The sequence below is a fragment of the Amblyomma americanum genome, chromosome 5 (genome assembly GCF_052857255.1).
Source record: "Amblyomma americanum isolate KBUSLIRL-KWMA chromosome 5, ASM5285725v1, whole genome shotgun sequence".
Lineage (NCBI taxonomy): Eukaryota > Metazoa > Arthropoda > Arachnida > Ixodida > Ixodidae > Amblyomma > Amblyomma americanum.
This window is the reverse complement of record NC_135501.1, coordinates 152,301,805-152,319,281: the sequence shown is the minus strand read 5'-3', so window position 1 is coordinate 152,319,281 and position 17,477 is coordinate 152,301,805. Positions and strand designations below refer to the sequence as shown.

General features: G+C 50.5%; 1 protein-coding gene and 1 pseudogene across 1 annotated transcript in view; one reads left to right on the top strand and one right to left on the bottom strand.

The window, feature by feature from the left end:
* Positions 1-17,477, top strand: part of ifc (delta4-sphingolipid-FADS-like protein ifc) — a 59,266-nt gene that overhangs the window by 25,261 nt on the left and 16,528 nt on the right. The window lies entirely within an intron of this gene.
* LOC144135562 (U2 spliceosomal RNA) lies at positions 14,481-14,619 on the bottom strand (annotated as a pseudogene).

The window sequence follows — 17,477 nt, the reverse complement described above, 5'->3', positions numbered from 1 at the left end:
TTTATTTTTTTCTCAAGCACTTCGTCACACAGGAAGCCGAGCACAAGACCATGGGAGCAAACTTGCGCCCGTTGTAAAACCGACGGCTTCTCTTCGGCCCTGGCCAAATATATAGAATGCACTTCGTCGAGTTAACGGCATCGTTCCAACCTCGAAATGGAGCCGCAGAAACATCAGCAAATGAAACACTTGCATCATCTGCGCGCGTGTAATCCGATTTGATCCGCCTGTTCGACCGCCTGCTAAGGCCGCGGCCTTTTAATAATAATAATAATAATAATAATAATAATAATAATAATAATAATAATAATAATAATAATAATAATAAATTTTGGGGGAAGGAAATGGTGCAGCACCTGTCTCCTGAACCCCACTTGAACACCTGAGCCCCACTGTAAGGGAAGGGATAAAGGAGGAAGTGAAGGAAGAAAGGAAGAAAGGTTTGCCGTATAGTGGAGGTCTCCGGAATAATTTCGACCACCTGGGGATCTTTAACGTGCACTGACATCGCACGTACAGCACACGGGCGCCTTAGCGTTTCGCCTCCGCTGCCTTCATCCGCTCTTCCCCGGCTACCCGGCTTCGCTTCATCCCGCTCTTCCCAACACTCGCGGTTGTGACAGGGTCCCACCAACTGACGGAACTCCCGCTGCGTGTTCACAGTGCGCGATCGCACAGTGTCGCGCACCTGTATACTCCGCCCCGGCAGCAAATCAAGCGTGGCAACAACGACAGCACATAAAACGCACAACACAGTGCATACCCCCCCCCCCCTCTTTTTTTTTTTTATAAACACCTATCAGCCCGTACAGAGTAGTGGACACTCCATCAGCGCGCGTGCCCGTTCTTCACCGGCGGCGCATTGTTTGCGGTGAAACGCACTGTCAGGGAGCGGGCGTCCTTCCATGAACAGCCGGGCTAAATGATTGATCGGCCCTCGCGACCGGCGAAACACACGCGGAGCACCCCCTTTTGCCACGGAGTTTTTTTTCTTCGTAAATAATTTATAATTTTTTTTTTGCTCCGGTTTCCGCTTCAGCAGCCGAACGGTGGCTATATGACATCACAGACTATATAGATGCGACAACGTTGAGGTCACGTGAGGCATATACAAAAACAGCGATGTAATAGCCGCTTGTTTATTAGTTGTACTGCCGGCTCGAAGCAGGCTGAAAACGACCCCAGCAACGTGTATACATCCCAGTCACGTGACGTCAACGTTGCCTCTGACTTCACAGCCACCGGTCGGCTCTTGAAGCCGAAAGCGGGACAACACGAGAGAAAGCGTTTAGCTGTAAATCATCTACCGGACTACGGCGAAATCCGCGTCACGATCCGTGTTTAACAATGACGTCTTGCGCACCATTCCAACGAAGGGACAATTAAGAACTAAAATCTGAGCCCGCCTGCTCGAAACAAATGAGACATTCCCAGTCCCAGGTCTGTAGTCTTATTTGCTGTCCAGACTCTTGGTTGGTTTCGGGGCTGTAGGGAAAAGCGCACTCCCGGGTGCCACAAATTCGAGAGCAGACAATTTAAACCCCCCTCCCCCACGAACACACACCAACGTGCCCGTGATTGATGGAACACTGTCACTACAAAAAAAAAAAGCAGCATGTTTGATTACGACGTAATACGAGCCCGGTGTCGCCAACACGCACACATGTCCTCACACAGCTGTCGGCGTAAACAAAATAAGAAATGTACACGGAAACCTTCTTTGCATTCAGCCCACGGAACTGAGCAACGTTAGTTGCAGTTTCTGCAACAGAAAACGTCTGCTGCCGCAGTCAGTTAACGGCCGCCGCATTTGTAGAATAGCGCTTGTGGTCCGCACTCGTCTTGCAACACAGGCGCACAGGCCCCCGAAGCGACTGAAGCTGGGCAAGGACTCCGCAAAGGGAAGGATGTGCGTCTGCATGAAAGTGGACTCGATCTGGAGAGTTTCTATTCCATCCATTTCGTTTTATCGCTCGGAATTAGCGTCAACTGACACTTTAGATAACCACGCGCATGTGGTATATACTTACGCACGCGGAGGCACACACGCGTAACACGCCACTTTGGGCCCATTGCGAGGCGACGTGGCGGCCGCGTTTTGATGGAGGGGAAACGCAAAAGGCGCCCGTGTGCTGTGCGATGTCAGTGCAACACATTAAAGATCCCCAGATGGTCGAAATTATTCCGGGCGCGTTTCTATGGAAGAAAAACGCTAAGGCGCCCGTGTGCTGTGTGATGTCACTGCAACACATTAAAGATCCCCTGGTGGTCGAAATTATTCCGGAGCCCTCCACTACGGCTCCTCTCACTTCCTTTCTCCCTTCCCATACGGCGCGGTTCAGGTGTCCAACGATATACGAGACAGATACTGCGCCATTTCCTTTCCCCCAAACCAATTATTATTATTATTATTATTATTATTATTATAGCCTGCACCTCTTTCTTCTATCAGTCCCTCCTTTATCCCTTCCATTACGGCACGGTTCAGGTGTCCGGCGATATGTGAGACACATACTGCGCCATTTCCTTCCCCCCCCCCCCCCCCAAAAAAAAATTTTCTGATGGTTAGAGCGCTCGGCTACTGACCCGGAGTTCCCGGGTTCGAACCCGACCGCGGCGGCTGCGTTTCGATGGAGGAAAAACGCTAAGGCGCCCGTGTGCTGCGCGATGTCAGTGCACGTAAAGATCCCCAGGTGGTTGAAATTATTCCGGAGCCCTCCACTACGGCACCTCTTTTTTCCTTCTTTCACTCCCTCCTTTATTCCTTCCCTTACGGCGCGGTTCAGGTGTCCAACGATATTTGAGACATACTGCGCCATTTCCTTTGCCCAAAAACCAATTTAAAAAATTTTCTGATGAACTGCTGCAAGTTGTCGGGAGTAAAAAAAAATGGCTGTGGTTTAGCTCTGGTTAACCCTAGTTGAATTGCGAAAGCTTCGTTTCCTCAGCACGTCGTCTACGCAGTGTCTCATTCCGACGCTCTCGAGAACTCAAAGCGGTCTCCTCCGCAGTTGAAGAGTACACTGGGACGTGGCACGACTTCTAGCCGCATCTGCGTTACGACGCTTCTCGAGTCGTGCGGCGCGTTCTTCTGGCGTCTCTTGAGCGCGTTGTCTCTTCCTCAAGTTCGTTCTCTCGTTGTTGCGTCTCTCGCGCTCTCCATAACGACTACAATACACTGAGGCGAAGCGCGCATATATATATATATATATCCCCGCTAGGCGACATCTCTCCCTCTACCCCAGCGGAGCACATCTCGTGGAGCGCGCGGCGGCGGTGTTGCTAGGCAACGGCGTGTCAAGGTCGGCCACGGCATACGGCATACGGCGCGATGAGCCGAAATGGCTCGCTGGCTGGCGTAGTAAAGCTTTCGCTTTAAAACAAGGGGTAAAAAATTGGAGGACGCTTAAGCTTCGCTTTCAAGAGTGGAACGCGACAGCGTGTTACAGCACTGCCAGGCTAGTCCACGGAACGCCATCCCCCCTTCAGAGCGATGCCTTGCCCATTTCGCTGTGCTACACACAGTGAAATGGACGTGCGGAGCGGCAAACCACATAGTGCAGGACCCGAGGGGGAGGGAGCGCGCACGTCAGCAGGAGGAGGGGGGGGGGGGGGCGCTGGCTAGCCTCCCTCTGCGCGGTGGCAGGACTAGCCTCTCAGCAGGGCTCAACTCTAGTCGGGCACAGCCTTCGGCAGCGCTCCCGCGCTAGCCTCGCAGCCGGGCCCAACTCTATTCGGGCGACGGCGGTGTAATGCCGTCGCGTTCATCTGTTGGTGCAATGGGGTGTATTGCGAGTAGGAAGAGGAGTGCGAGGAGGAGGATTTTTCGCTCACGGCCAACGCCGCCGACGCCGTTCGACGACACCGGCTCTTCTGCTACACGAGCTCCTTAACGCTGTCGCGTTAAAACTGACGGTGCCGGTTGACAGGCCGTTCTGGAAGAGCCGGCGCTTACGCGGTGCCTTATGCAGTTACATAAAGCGAGACGCGCACCATGCCAAAGCTGCCAGTTATGCTGCGGATGCTCATAATTCTGATCAAATCAGGAAAGCACATCATCCAGACTTGGCACAGAAAACACAAGAGTGTTGTATGCCATCTGTGTTTCACATGGCATCTATGTGTCACATTCCAGCGCGAGTAAGTGAGCGCTTTAACCGAGAGATGCATTTTACGGTGCGCGCTTAGCGTTGCAACAATCTTGTTATACGCAGGGTGTTTCATGCAAGCTTTTAGGCAATTTTTTAAAATGGCCTTTTGGAGCTAGAAGAGCGCTTTTTTTCAGCTTAGCATTGTCAGCGTTCCAGTATATCAGAATACAGGCAATACGTGCTAATTAACAAGCCGGTTAACTGATATTGAAGAGCTAACTTTTTAACTATACTGTTAGGCTCCTTAATTACTGAGAGGCCTGTAGCCCACCGTAAGTAACATCGATATCAGTTTTCAGAATTTCGAAAACGCGGTTACCTTCGGTGCTTCGGCCCAACAAATCCTAACTACATCGGGCCAGAATGCATGCGCTTTCGAGAGGCTTGCAGGCAAAGCAGCCTCTCCCAGTGCACGTAACTCATCGAAATAGCCAAAATTTGTCTGGCCGCAGCGCCGAGGGCAACCGCATTTACGAAATTCTAAACACTGATATAGATATTACTTACGGTGGGCTACATGCCTCTCAGTAATTAAGGAGCCTAACAGTAATAGTTGAAGTTAACTATTCAATATTAGGTGACCATGCAGCGTGCTATAGTTAACGTCCTTGGTGTATTCCGATATACTGCACTGGTGACAATTTTATGGCGAAAAATGGTTTCTTCTTACTCAAAAAGCCTGTTTTTTTTTAATTGCGTAAAGTCTTGCATGAAACACCCTGCGTATACCTGGATTGTAGCAGCGCTAAACGCGCACCGTAAAATGCATCTCTCGGTTAAAGCGCTGAAAGAATCGCCCTGGAATGTGACACACAGATGGCATACGACAGTCTTGTTTTCTTTCAGTGCCAAGTCTGGATGATGTGGTTTCCTGCTTTTATCAGAATTGATTATGAACATCTGCAGCATAACTGGCAGCTTCCGCATAGTGCGCGTTTGGCTTCGCAGCAGTCGGTACGCACTAGGGCACCGCGTATAAGCACCAGCTCTTTCAGAACGGCCTGTCAACTGCCACCGTCAGTTTCTGCCCGTTGTTTTTAAAGCGAAAGCTTTACTGGCCGCGAACTTGCGGTTTCGCCGTGGCGGTGCTCCGAGGAAGGCACATGACGTCACAACGCACGCCTCGCCGTGAATGTTTTTCTCTCTCTCGCTCACTAGTCACTACTGCGCATGCGCCGCTAGTAGCACCGAGCCGCCGGTGTTCCGCCGCTGCGCAGCACCGCTTCTTTCCTCAAAATCCAACTTTCAGTTTTCTCTTTCTTCTTTCCCTCCCTCCTTTATCCCTTCCTTTACGGCGCGTTTCGGGTGTCCACCGAGATATGTGAGGCGGTTACTGTGCCATTTCCTTTCCTCAAAAACCAAACAAAACAAGTGAGCCGACGGCGTTCATAGTGTTCATTGGCGTTGACAACTTTGCAAAGGGCGTTCATTTTCACGAAAGGAAAGGCGCAGAACCGGCTCCGTGGGTAAATGGAAACTTCAATCTCCCTTTAATGTACGTGGCGTTGGTGTCGAACTACAAAAGTCTGCTTTGCGTTCCGCACACTGGATAGGCAGCGCGCCCTCCCTGCCACCCTAAGAGGTGGCATGCAGTTAATGGTTGATAGCGAGAGATTGATCGCCAATTGAACGCTGCGGCCTAGCCATTCCTGCAGTGCCGCATGTCAGCCACAACGCTGTCAGCGCTAACGCATTCAGGTCATATCTCTCTCTCACCACCGCCTCATGTATCAAAGCACGAATGAGGCGTCCGCATATCCAGGGAGCCATGGTTGTGCGCCCTTCCTTTCCTCAAAGCCATCGCCGTCTATAACATTGTCAACGCCAACGCCAATGAACACCGTGAACGCCGACATCCTTCGCTTTGATATCCGGGATTAGCTGTGGCAATCCACATTAATTTTTTTTTTGTCTCGCCAGCTTGCTGCAGTTCAGTGTGCGCAGGGAAAAGGAAGTAAGCATAAAGTTGCCCATGCAGTCCGCACCGCCAGTAGGCGTAACGGCTGTTACGCTAGACAAAATTATTGGGGACTGTAAAAAAATAAGAGAGAAATAATGTGTTCCTGTCCGTGCCATTACGTATGACGGGCTTTCTTACGCTAGACATGTGCTAGTGTGGGCAGAGAAAAAGAAAGAAAAAATAACGTTGCCCAGTCCGAACTGCCTAAAGGACTACTGGCTTGACAAAAAAAAAAAAAAATATTGCGGGACTATGAAAAGAACAAAAAATAGTGTCCCTGCCCGTGCCACTAAGCATAACAGAGGTCAGATTGGGCTGAAGAAAAAAAAAAATGCCCTGCCAGCACCGTCTTGCAAAAATTGCTGCGGGACGATAAAAAGAACGAAAAATAGTGTCCCCGCCCGTGCCACTAAGTATAACAGGCTTACAAGAACTATACGTAGGCGTTGGCAGGAATTAGCGTTGTCATTAGCACGCTCGGCTACGGAACGGAAGGGTAGTGGTTCGAATCCCACCGCGCACAAGGATTTTTTTTTCTATCGAGTTGTCATTTGTCAGCTATAGTCAACGTTTTTACTTCTATCGTGACACATTTCGCGGACGGACGGACGGACAACGATGAGCCATTAAAGGCTTTCGCCCTAATAATAATAATGTTCATAATAATAATAGTTTTTTTTTGGGGGGGGGGGGAAGAAATGGCGCAGTATCTGTCTCATATACCGTTGGCCACCTGAACCGCGCCGTAAGGGAGGGATAAAGGAGGGAGTGAAAGAAAGGAGGCAAGAAATGCCGTAGTGGAGGGCTCCGGAATAATTTCGACCACCTGGGGATCTTTAACGTGCACTGACATCGCACAGCACACGGGCGCCTTAGCGTTTTTCCTCCATAAAAACGCAGCCGCCGCGGTCGGGTTCGAACCCGGGAACTCCGGATCAGTAGTCGAGCGCCCTAACCACTGAGCCACCGCGGCGGGGCGGGGGTAAATTTACTGCTCTTGAAATTGTGACACCTATATATGGTCACATTGACCTCCCGGGTGTTGCGCATTTCCTAGCCCCGAAACCAAACGAGAGTCTGGACAGCAAATAAGACTGTAGACTGGGACTGGGAATGTCTAATTTGCTTCGTTCGAGCGGGCCCAGATTTTAGTTCTCTGACGTTCTTTCATTTGAATGGTGCGCAATACGTCGTCGTTAAACACGGACCGTGGCGTGGAATTCGCCGCAGTAGTCCGGTATACGATTTACAGCTAAACGTTAATTTTCTATCATGTTCCGTTTTCGGCTTAAAGAGCCGACCCGCGGTGGCCGTGGTCACAGACGAGTTGAGCCAACGTTCAGATCACGTGACTGCGATGTACACGTTGCTGGGGTTGTTTTCAGCCTGCCTTCAAGCGCCGGCAGGGCAACTAATGAACGAACCGCTATTACATCGCTGTTTGTGTGTGCGCCTCACGTGACCTCAACGTTGTCTCAACTAAAGCCTGTTCCTAAAGCCTAAAGCCACTGTTCGCGTGCTGAAGCGGAAACCGGGGTGAAAAAAAAATTATAAATTATTTACAACGAAAAAAAAAAACGCCGTCCCAAAAGGGGGCTGGCTGCGCATGTGTTTCGCTGGCCGGGAGGGCCGATCAATCTTTTCGCGCGGTGCGCGGCGCTCCTCCCAAGGACGCCCGCTGCCTGACAGTCCGTTATAAAAAAAAAAAGGAGGGGGTATGTATTGTGTAGTGTTTTTTATGTGCTGTTATCGTTGCCACGGCTGATTTGCTGCCGGCGGCGGAGTATACAGGTGCGCGACACTGTGCGATCGCGCACTGTGAACACGCAGCGGAAGTTCCGTCAGTTGGTGGGACCCTGTCGCTACCGCGAGTGTTGGGAATGGAAATCGGATTACACGCGCGCAGATGATGCACGTGTTTCATTTGCTGATGTTAATGCGCCCTCATTTCGAGGTTGGAACGATGCCGTTAACTCGACGAAGTGCATTCTATATACTTGGCCAGTGCCGAAGAGAAGCCGTCGGTTTTACTACGGGCGCAAGTTTGATCCCATGGCCTTGTGCTCGGCTTCCTGCGGGGCGAAATGCTTGAGAAAAAAAGGTTGTCGGGCACATGTTGTTCAGACCAAGCATGTTAGTCGTGGCGCTCTTTGGCCAAGCTGCTTTTGCATCATTAAAATCAGCGACCAGTAATCACCATACCATCATCATCAAATTTACGCATTTTTTTCTTAAGTGGAATTTCGCCTAGGAGTTGCTTGGTGAGAGTAAACAATGTCGTCAAGCTGGTGACTTCATAGGGCCACGTTGACATTCGAGCAGACTAATATAGGAGCGCGTTAACTCGTGGTTGACCGTGAAACGTGTAATTAGTGAATGACAGTTTCGCCAATTCTATGGTGACTATCCCTCGCCTCTGGCGCTTTTGCACTTGTGCTGGGTGCAAGCTATATGTGAATACACGCGCATTTGAGTAACACCAGAAGATTGCCACCAGTGCGAGCCAACGGCATTCAAGTTGACGTGTAGCGCTCCCAAGGAATCACGGGAATGACGAAGGGGACGAAAAGACAGGATCGCGACGCTAATCTCGTTGGCTTGCATCTATTAGGGCGCTGTGGAAGTCGGTCCAGATTAGTTGGTTTACTTTACTACCTTCCTGGGTCAGCTTTCTCAGGTGGCCTCCTGGAGTACCTGCTATTCCCGCTTGGGCCTTTTAAAGGACGCCAAAGGACGTCAACCGACCAAAGCCGCTCTGGTTAACGCCGGGCGTCGCCAGAGAAAAGGAAATGCATTCTCCCGAAGGCGCGCACACCCGCGGGCACGCCCCAACGTACGGCCCTGGCCCTCCTCTCCCAGCAACCTTGGCGATGCGGCGATACCACATAGCTGAATGAACAGCTACGTGTGCCACGCAAAATTCCTTCCACGATCGCATTCTTTCTCTACTGAAGGTTCGAGCATAATCGGAAAGACTCCGGGAGAGGGTTGCAGCTTAGCGCGGGCTGCGATGGCTATAAGGCCCTATACGGTAACATTTTTGTTATTCTTTAACTGTGGCTACGCTCTCTCTCTCTCTGAGCACCGCCGCTAAGTTCTCCAAATTTCTCGCTTGAACAGCGTATTATACATCTTTAGCTTACCGTGTTACCGTTACTGGAGTACCGTGAGCTCGCGGGACATCAGTGCGCATGCGCAGATCGCCTAGAGGGCGCCAAGTGGCGCCTCGTACCCGGCAGTTGCGCGCACGCCTTTCGCATCGGAACCAATCGGCGCGTGCGGACTGTCGGTGGGCGGGCTCCCGGTAGCCGGCAACGGCAACACGGTATGCTGAAGGTGTCTGCTGTGCGGTTCCAAGCGGTTCTTGATCAGGCTTCGTCCACCCAAGTATTGACAGGCCCCGGCTTAATTCCGGCAAGCCGTGAAGCGCGAGGAACGAGCACGAAAGTTACTTAACGTGTCAGCTTTGGTAGGTGAGTATTAGGTGCTCAGACAGCTTTGGTAGCTGAAACTGAGCTGTTTTCTTAGTTTTTGTGTGCACGCCTCCATCTGTATTTGTGATGGTTTTATTATAATGCTCAGTTCCTCTCTTTTTTTCGTGTGTCAGCCGTGCATCGTCTTAAAGTCTGTTTGTCCGCTACGGGTCCTCGCCAAGCCGCCTAAACTTTGGAAGACTATTGACGTTAAAAAGGTTCGGCCAAAAATTTAGTTTAATAGCGTGAACATCGAGTTTGCCGTCCCGACTCCCTTTGCGATTTTCTGCGCAACGAGGGACAGTGGTACTGCGGCAAATGGGATGACTGGCTGCGCGTTGTAAAACCGCTTATAACGAGCAACACTTGAGCACGGTATGAATAAGAGACTTTCTGTCTTGGTGCGGCCCTTGCATGCAAAGCGGAAGCGTGGAAATGACGGAGGTCTCCATCTGTGGTGTCGGACCCACGGGCCGGCTCAGTCATTGTGCACGAATGCGCATACGTTAAGGAAAGTGCATAGCCTCCCGCGCCGTGCTAACTGGGATATAGTCACGTTGTTCTCCAGTTAACTATCTCACTGAACAAAAATTTAAATGCGCCAGCAGAAGGTGCGTTTGTATAGTATCTTTAAATACCCTACTGAAAAATGTATATAGGTTTGAACGGGTCAGCAAATAGGATTATGGCACATTTGGTTTGGCTTTATAGGATGGACTTCCCAAAGCGGCTCACTCTATGAGGGACGCCGTAGTGGAGGGCTCCGGATAATTTCGACCACCTGGGGTTCTCAACGGGCACTAACAATGCAGAGTACAAAGAATTTTCACATTTTTCCTCTATCGAAGTGCTACCGTAGTGGGCGGGTTCGAATCCACGACTTGTATGAACTGTGTGATGTAAGCGCACGGTAATTAACCAGGGTTAATGGTAGTTATACGGAGCCTTCCACTAAGGAGTCACTCAAAGGCTGAATCGCTTTGGAAGCTTCATCCAGTAATGTTAAACGAAATGTGCCATAATCCTATTTGTCTCCTATTCAAACCTGTACACATTTTTCAATAGGGTATATCTATATTCGTTGGTTATTCGGACACCCTACGCAGTCTACGACGAACCGTTTATGATACGTATTTTTTTTCTTTATATTGCCACGGACCTGGCTCGAGCTACCTGCGCGCTAAGCCGTGACGAGGACGAAGTGGTCGCGTTCGCGTGAGGCGCGCTCGAGCTGGCTCGAGCCAGGTCCGTGGCAATATAAAGAAAAAAAATAGGTGGACGTAGAGGGGGACCGCAGAACGGCCGAGGTTTTTAATCGACCAGAACAGAGCCAGCTCGAGCGCGCCTCACGCAAACGCGACCACTTCGTCCTCGTCACGGCTTAGCGCGCAGGTAGCTCGAGCCAGGTCCGTGGCAATATAGTGTAAAGACAGAAAACAAGTAGGTGCAGCACCCGTCAAAAGTATACAGCCCGAAGGGTTTGCTTCTCAGCTGTTTAGCGGGGCTCCCTAGCACACCTAGCAGTCGAAAGCTTGGGAAAGCGTGGACGAAAGCGTGGACGCGAAGCCATTATTCCTCTTTCTAGAGGATACGGTGGCTGAGGATGCATAGCGAGGCATGCAGCAGTCCTCACGAGCCTTGGGCCGCATGTATACTTTCGGCGGAGGGTGTACTTCTCTGTGCTGAATATAGGAGGCGTATATGTGTCGGAAAAGAAACGAATAAGACACCTACAGCTGACTTGGCAGGACGGCGAACGTGTACGACTTCCCCGGTCTGCTTATCGCATCCGCCACCACTACGCTTGAGCGAGCGAGAAAAAAAGCCACCCAAGGATAAGGCCGGCCGACCTTTGTGCGCTGTATACGGTGTTTTCTCCGCGCTCGCGGGAAGACCGTCATGTACGTCGGTCGCCTTTCCTTTTTTGTCGCTCATTCGTTTAACGCACCCGCCCGACCCGTGGTAGTTTGCAGTAGTAGTAATTGGTTTTTGGGGAAAGGAAATGGCGCAGTATCGGTCTCATATATCGGCGGACACCTGAACCGCGCCGTAAGGTAAGGGATAAAGGAGGGAGCGAAAGAGGACAGGAAGAAGAAGTGCCGTAGCGGAGGGCTCCGGAATACTTTCGACCACCTGGGGATCTTTAAAGTGCACTGACATCGCACAGCACACTGTCGCCTTAGCGTTTTTCCTCCATAAAACGCAACCGCCGCGGTCAGGTTCGAGCCCGGGAACTCCGGATCAGTAGCCGAGCGCCCTAACCACTGAGCCACCACGGCGGGTGTGGTAGTTTATATATAATATATGATATAATTAGTTTGTGGGGAAAGGAAATGGCACATTATCTGTCATATATCGTTGGAAACCTGAACCACGCCGTAAGGGAAAGGACTGAAAGAAGGAAGAAAGAGGTGCCATAGTGGAGGGCTCGGGAATAATTTCGACCGCCTGGGGATCTCTGACGTGCACTGACATCGCACAGCATACGGACGCCTTAGCGTTTTGCCTCTATAAAAACGCAGCCGCCGCGGTCGGGTTCGAACCCGAGAACTCCGGATCAGTAGCCGAGCGCTCTAACCACTGAGCCACCACGGCGGGTGTGGTAGTTTGCAGATAAGCTTTTTCGGATTGCATGGCCACAGGTATTGAGTTCTCGACAGTCTTCACTGCCACGCCGCTCTTGGATCAGCATCAAATCTCTATTGTAGTCAGAAACAAGGGAAGAAAAATAATGGCAGTCGCTTAACTTGGCTAACCCTGGAATTTAGCCAAAAGCAGGCAGGCTTGCTAAGCGTCTAAGGCTCGTCCATGGCAGCTCCGCTACACGCTCGCGACAGCCGTTCTATAAATGTGGATTAGCTCAGCTAATCCAGGATGTGCAAAGCGAAAGCTGCCGATGTTCATTGTGTTTATTGGCGTTCGCGTTGACAACGTTCCAGATTTCCCGGGGGTGGGAAGCTTTCGGCCCGTCGGAGTAACGCTGCTGACTGGCCGCGGCCATGGTAGCTGCGTGACGCTTGAAAGAATCTAACCAATAGCCATCTCTGAACAGGATTGCGCAGGAGCGTGCGACGGAGGAGGGTGCGAGCATGGAAAAAAAGAATTTTCGCGCGTGATTGTGTTGTCTGCTGCGTGTAGAAGTGTGTGTGTGTGTTCATGACGAGAGAATGCAGTGATTGAGCGAGTTTTACTCTCCTCAGGTGTTTCAGAGCCCCTTTAAATACCACATACAGGGTGTTCCGTATTTATCTGCCCGGGTTGTAAAAAATGTTTATCTGCAAACCACTGGCCTATTTGTGCTCAAGAACAGACCACAGGGTAGCTTATGATATTCTGCGCTTTTCGATAAATAATTTAACTTTGGAACGTGCGTGAACTTCCCGGGATTGGTGAAAAGCGAGTCGTCTGCGTGCAGAGCATTAATCGAGGCGTGGGATAGACGGTTTTCGAGGCTGCGCCATCTGGCGAAATTCGAGGCAACCAATACCCCTGCTCTGAACTGGGGTAGGTCCCGCAGTATTCCAGATGGCGCAGCCTGTCAAATTTGCTGCTCCGCGCGACGACTCTAGTTTTTCGCCTATTCCGGACAATTCAGACAAGTTCCGATGTTCAAGCTACTTATTGAAAAACGCAGACCACCATCAGCTGCCCTATGGTCTGCGCTTGAGCCCAAACAGAAAGTAGTTTGGGCCGGAGATTTTTTTACGCCCCAGTCTTAGATAAATACGGAACACACTGTATACCATATATACCTACCTAAAGCGCAAGAAGATCGTTGGGAAGACGCATACGCTGGCAGTAAACATGCGATATTCGACGGTACTACGTGGTTTTTCGAGAATCGGTCGCCCTGCATGTGCATAGCTGTAAAACAATGCAGTGTCCCGCCGTGTTGGCATGTGTTCGGCTCTGCCGTTAATGTATAGACTGTATACTCGGCCGTTACATTCGCTTTGAACGACAGCTCACCTCGCGGTGTTTACACACAACCCAGCATCAGGCGCGACAGCTCGGAGAATTGGGTCGTGTCTCTTCTGACGTCACGTCATCGTTGCAGAAATTTCGGAGGTCGGTGGTGGCGTTTGCGCGCTCCAGCAGCACCAGAAAGTCTGGACAAGCAGATCTTTCAACGGGAAGTTGTTTATGAATGCAGTTTTTTTTCATATATTGCAAGTTTCCACATATAACAGTGAATATGTCCCCAGATCTCCCCTCTGCAGGCTTGCATCCTTTTTTGCTTTAACGCTTATGCTATCGTCATAAACGGCAGTCTTAGCGACTCGATCCGAGCGATGGACGTACTAAAAAGAAGAAAAATTTGCTAGGCATCATAAGAATGCAATATTACCTTCAGTATTTCCATTAGAGTACCTTACAATATCCCACATTTGCCTCACAGTTAAAATTGATGTTCTACAACCCTGACCTTCCCTACAACTAATGAAGCGGTTCATGCTGGAGGGATGTTATTTTATGCTAGGTTAGGTTAGGTTGCGTTGGCTTGGGCTAGGCTAAGCGGGTTTAGTCGTAGTTAGTTTAGGTTAGGGGGCTCCCGGAGGGCAGCAGCCCTCCCGGAAGTCCATGGCTGACTGATTTTCCATAGTTTTCCTCCTGCCCTTTTTTCATTAGGTTGAACAGCCGTTCACTTTACAAAACGGTGACCACGGAGTCCTCTTAGGCTGGGACGTCACAAATTTGAATCGAGTGGCGGGGCAAAAGTTTAAATCCGATTTATTCGACGTTAAATGTCTGTCTGTTACTGCCAGGAAGAAAGAAAAGGAAAGGAAAGTGCACAGGCCTGCTCACTGGCTCAAGCCCAGCCACAATCGCTACCACGTGCAGGTAGTAGGAGAGTTGAAAGAGGAAGATAGAAAAACAGGATAGTAAAGACGCGCTAAAGACAAGGCCGATCCCGGAGGTAGTGCAATACCGGGCCAACCGGTGGCGGGAGTGAAGCAGCTTTGAAACTGTCCGCCACATTTCCAAAAAAAAGTCCAATTGGACCGATAACAGATACTCCACGTGGTCCGGACATTCGCTTACGTTAAATGTCTATCTCACTGCGGGACGACCATCAGCGGTGACATAAAAATTGAAAATTGTTTTTTGGGGAAAGGAAATGGCGCAGTAACTGTCTCGCATATGTCGGTGGACACCCGAACCGCGCCGTAAGGGACGGGGTAAATGAGGGACTATATAAGAGAAGAAAAGAAGAAAGAGGTGCCGTAGTGGAGGGCTCCGGAATAATTTCGACCACCTGGGGATAATTAACGCTCTCGCGAATTGGTGACGCGTTCCCGACTTTCCGAAGGGCAACGCTATCGCGTGCAGGTTCGACCGAAACAACAAAGGGAACGGACAAAACAAAACGAATCCGTATTTATAATTTAAAGGTAGAGAGCCGATACGAAACGAAAACAAGAAAAACGCACACTCAGCACGCGTAAAACACTACAGATTAAAGCAAAGAATTCACCAAGTACTGAGCGTCCCAGGTGAAGTGGGAATGCCTTGCAGACAGGGCGGGCGCGGATGGATGTAGTGTGCGCTCTGTCGAAGGAAACGGCGGAAGGGAGCCAGGTGGTAGTAGGAGCGCAGAGGAACACAGTAAGACGCCGGTGGATTCCCGACAGCAGCCCCAGGAACTTGGCAGCAGCAGGAAAAGTGTAGCCAGGTCCCGTCGACGGCGTCACGAAACGCCGGGGGCTTAAAACAGGCTATCCAAGGATGCCTTTAGGCAGCACGGACCCTCAGTCCATCGGCTGCCACCTCCATACTGGCAAGGAACGCAAGAGGCTTGCGTCGGGGATCCAAGGGAGGTCCAGGGCAGCACGGACCCAACGTCAGACGGCTGCCACCTCCACGCTTGAATGACCCGATCTCCGCTGCGCTGTCTCCCTTCACACCTCGGTTCTTTTATACGTCAGCTCTGCGCTCCTCGTGCTCGCTACGCTCTTCGTCGCCTCGCACACGCCATTCGCACACGCGCAACGCTGCACTGGCACGTGCAGCGCTCCGCTGTCCGACTCACCACTGTTGACGCCCCGCGTTCACAAACCCTCCGAAGGAAGGAAGGAAGGAAAACGTTTATTGAGCTCTAGAGAGTAGGTGAGCAATTTGGCGGAGTCAGGCGTGTCGTCCGTCTTCTTACCAATGGTCGTCTGCCCCTAGTCCAGGGCTCCGCTGGATGCCGCTGCCAGCTGTGCTCGCCGGATTAGCCCAAGTTGGACGACCTGACGGTCGCTGGAGAGCATTCCTTCCCATTGCTCCGCACTCGGGCTTGGTATCATTGGCGCCACCTTTATTTTCTGGCAGGCCCACGTTATGTGATAGAGCGTTGGTGTTTCATGGCACCATGGGCATTTGTCTGTGTATCGCGTGGGTTGTATTTTGTTGAGTGTACTTAGATTCGGGTATGAGCCCGTCTGTAGCAGCCTCCAGGCGACGGCGTCTTCCCTGGAGAGAGATTTATGTGGGAAGGGGGGGGGGGGGGGTACCGTTTCCTGCAGCCCTTGTAGTGGTTTAAGATTACCCTCCGAGGATCTTTTGTGCACCTCACAAACGTGCTCTGGCATCGAACACACGGGCACATTTTGCGTTTCGCGTCCATCGAAACGTGGCCGCCGCAATTATATGGTAATGCAGTAATATAGCAGTACAATATACATATAGCTAAAAAAACAACGTAATATATCAACATGTTTCTATATTACTTTATAATTCTTTCATCCTTCTCAGTCTCTCCTTTATCCCTTCCCTTACGGCGCGATCGGGGTGTCTGCCGAGATGTGAGACAGATACTGCGCCATTTACTTTCCCCAACAACCAATTTCATTTAATTTACGTGAAACATGGCTTAGGTATAAGTAGGGTAGATTTTTGGGGGTTGGTATGGTTCGGTTAATGAGCTCCAGTGGGTTGTTGTGATGCGTGGAAAAAAGGATAACTTGCGCAAATCGTTCCGGGAAAAATGCGGTGTTAATGAAGCTTTGTGATAGCGTCGTGTGGTAGGTAGTGGTTTATTAAAAAGAAAAAAAAAGTGAAGGAAAAGAATGTTGTCAGCTATCTTAAGCACCCAAGCTGCAGCCGGTGGAGGTGAAAGGGAAAGGATGGCGAGAAGTATGGAGGCTGTCGTGTAGTCCTTGTTGGAATTGGGGATAGATGGGGAGAAGAGTCAGATCTTGCTTATTGTTTGGAAGTAATGAGAGAAAATCTAAACGAGAATTTCGCCTTTTTAACTGCAGTTCAATACCGTTAGCTTGCATACAGAAATTCTTCGTTCGTTTTTCTTTTATAGTTTTATAGGCAGGGATGGTCTTTAAATTCAGCAGTGATTCTTGACCAATCTTCTAGGCAGAATACGCCTTTCGTTTTTTAGCCGTTCTGTCGCCCTCACAACCCACACACCAGAATCGTACTTATGCCCATTACATTCAGGCCGTATACCGGCGTTGGTTCTATACTGCGCTTACAGAAAATTTCAATTTCGTACGTGACTGACCCGAGATGACCATTCAGCTTCGGTTTGACGCTCTTTGGCCAAAGATGCCCTTGCGCGATAAGAACCCGATATCGTCGTCATAGTTTTCTTTTATAGCGAAGACGTTATGCGGAGCGTAGACTGTCAGCCTCCGGCGCTGCGATTGTCGTGGTAGCCCAGGTTGACGTCAGGTCTCAGACGCTACTGTAGGTCTTAGGCATCGATATCAAAAGACACGTTATGAAAGACACGATATGAAAAGCTACGCTTATATAGTTTAGCTTGTTACGCGGCAGAGAGAAATTTGGTCATCGCTATCGCTGAAGTCTGTTTGGTCAACCACGTGAGGCGTTTGTCAGCAGCAGTAACGGCGCCCCATAGACAGAGGAATAGGTTTCGGGCCGACATCTGCC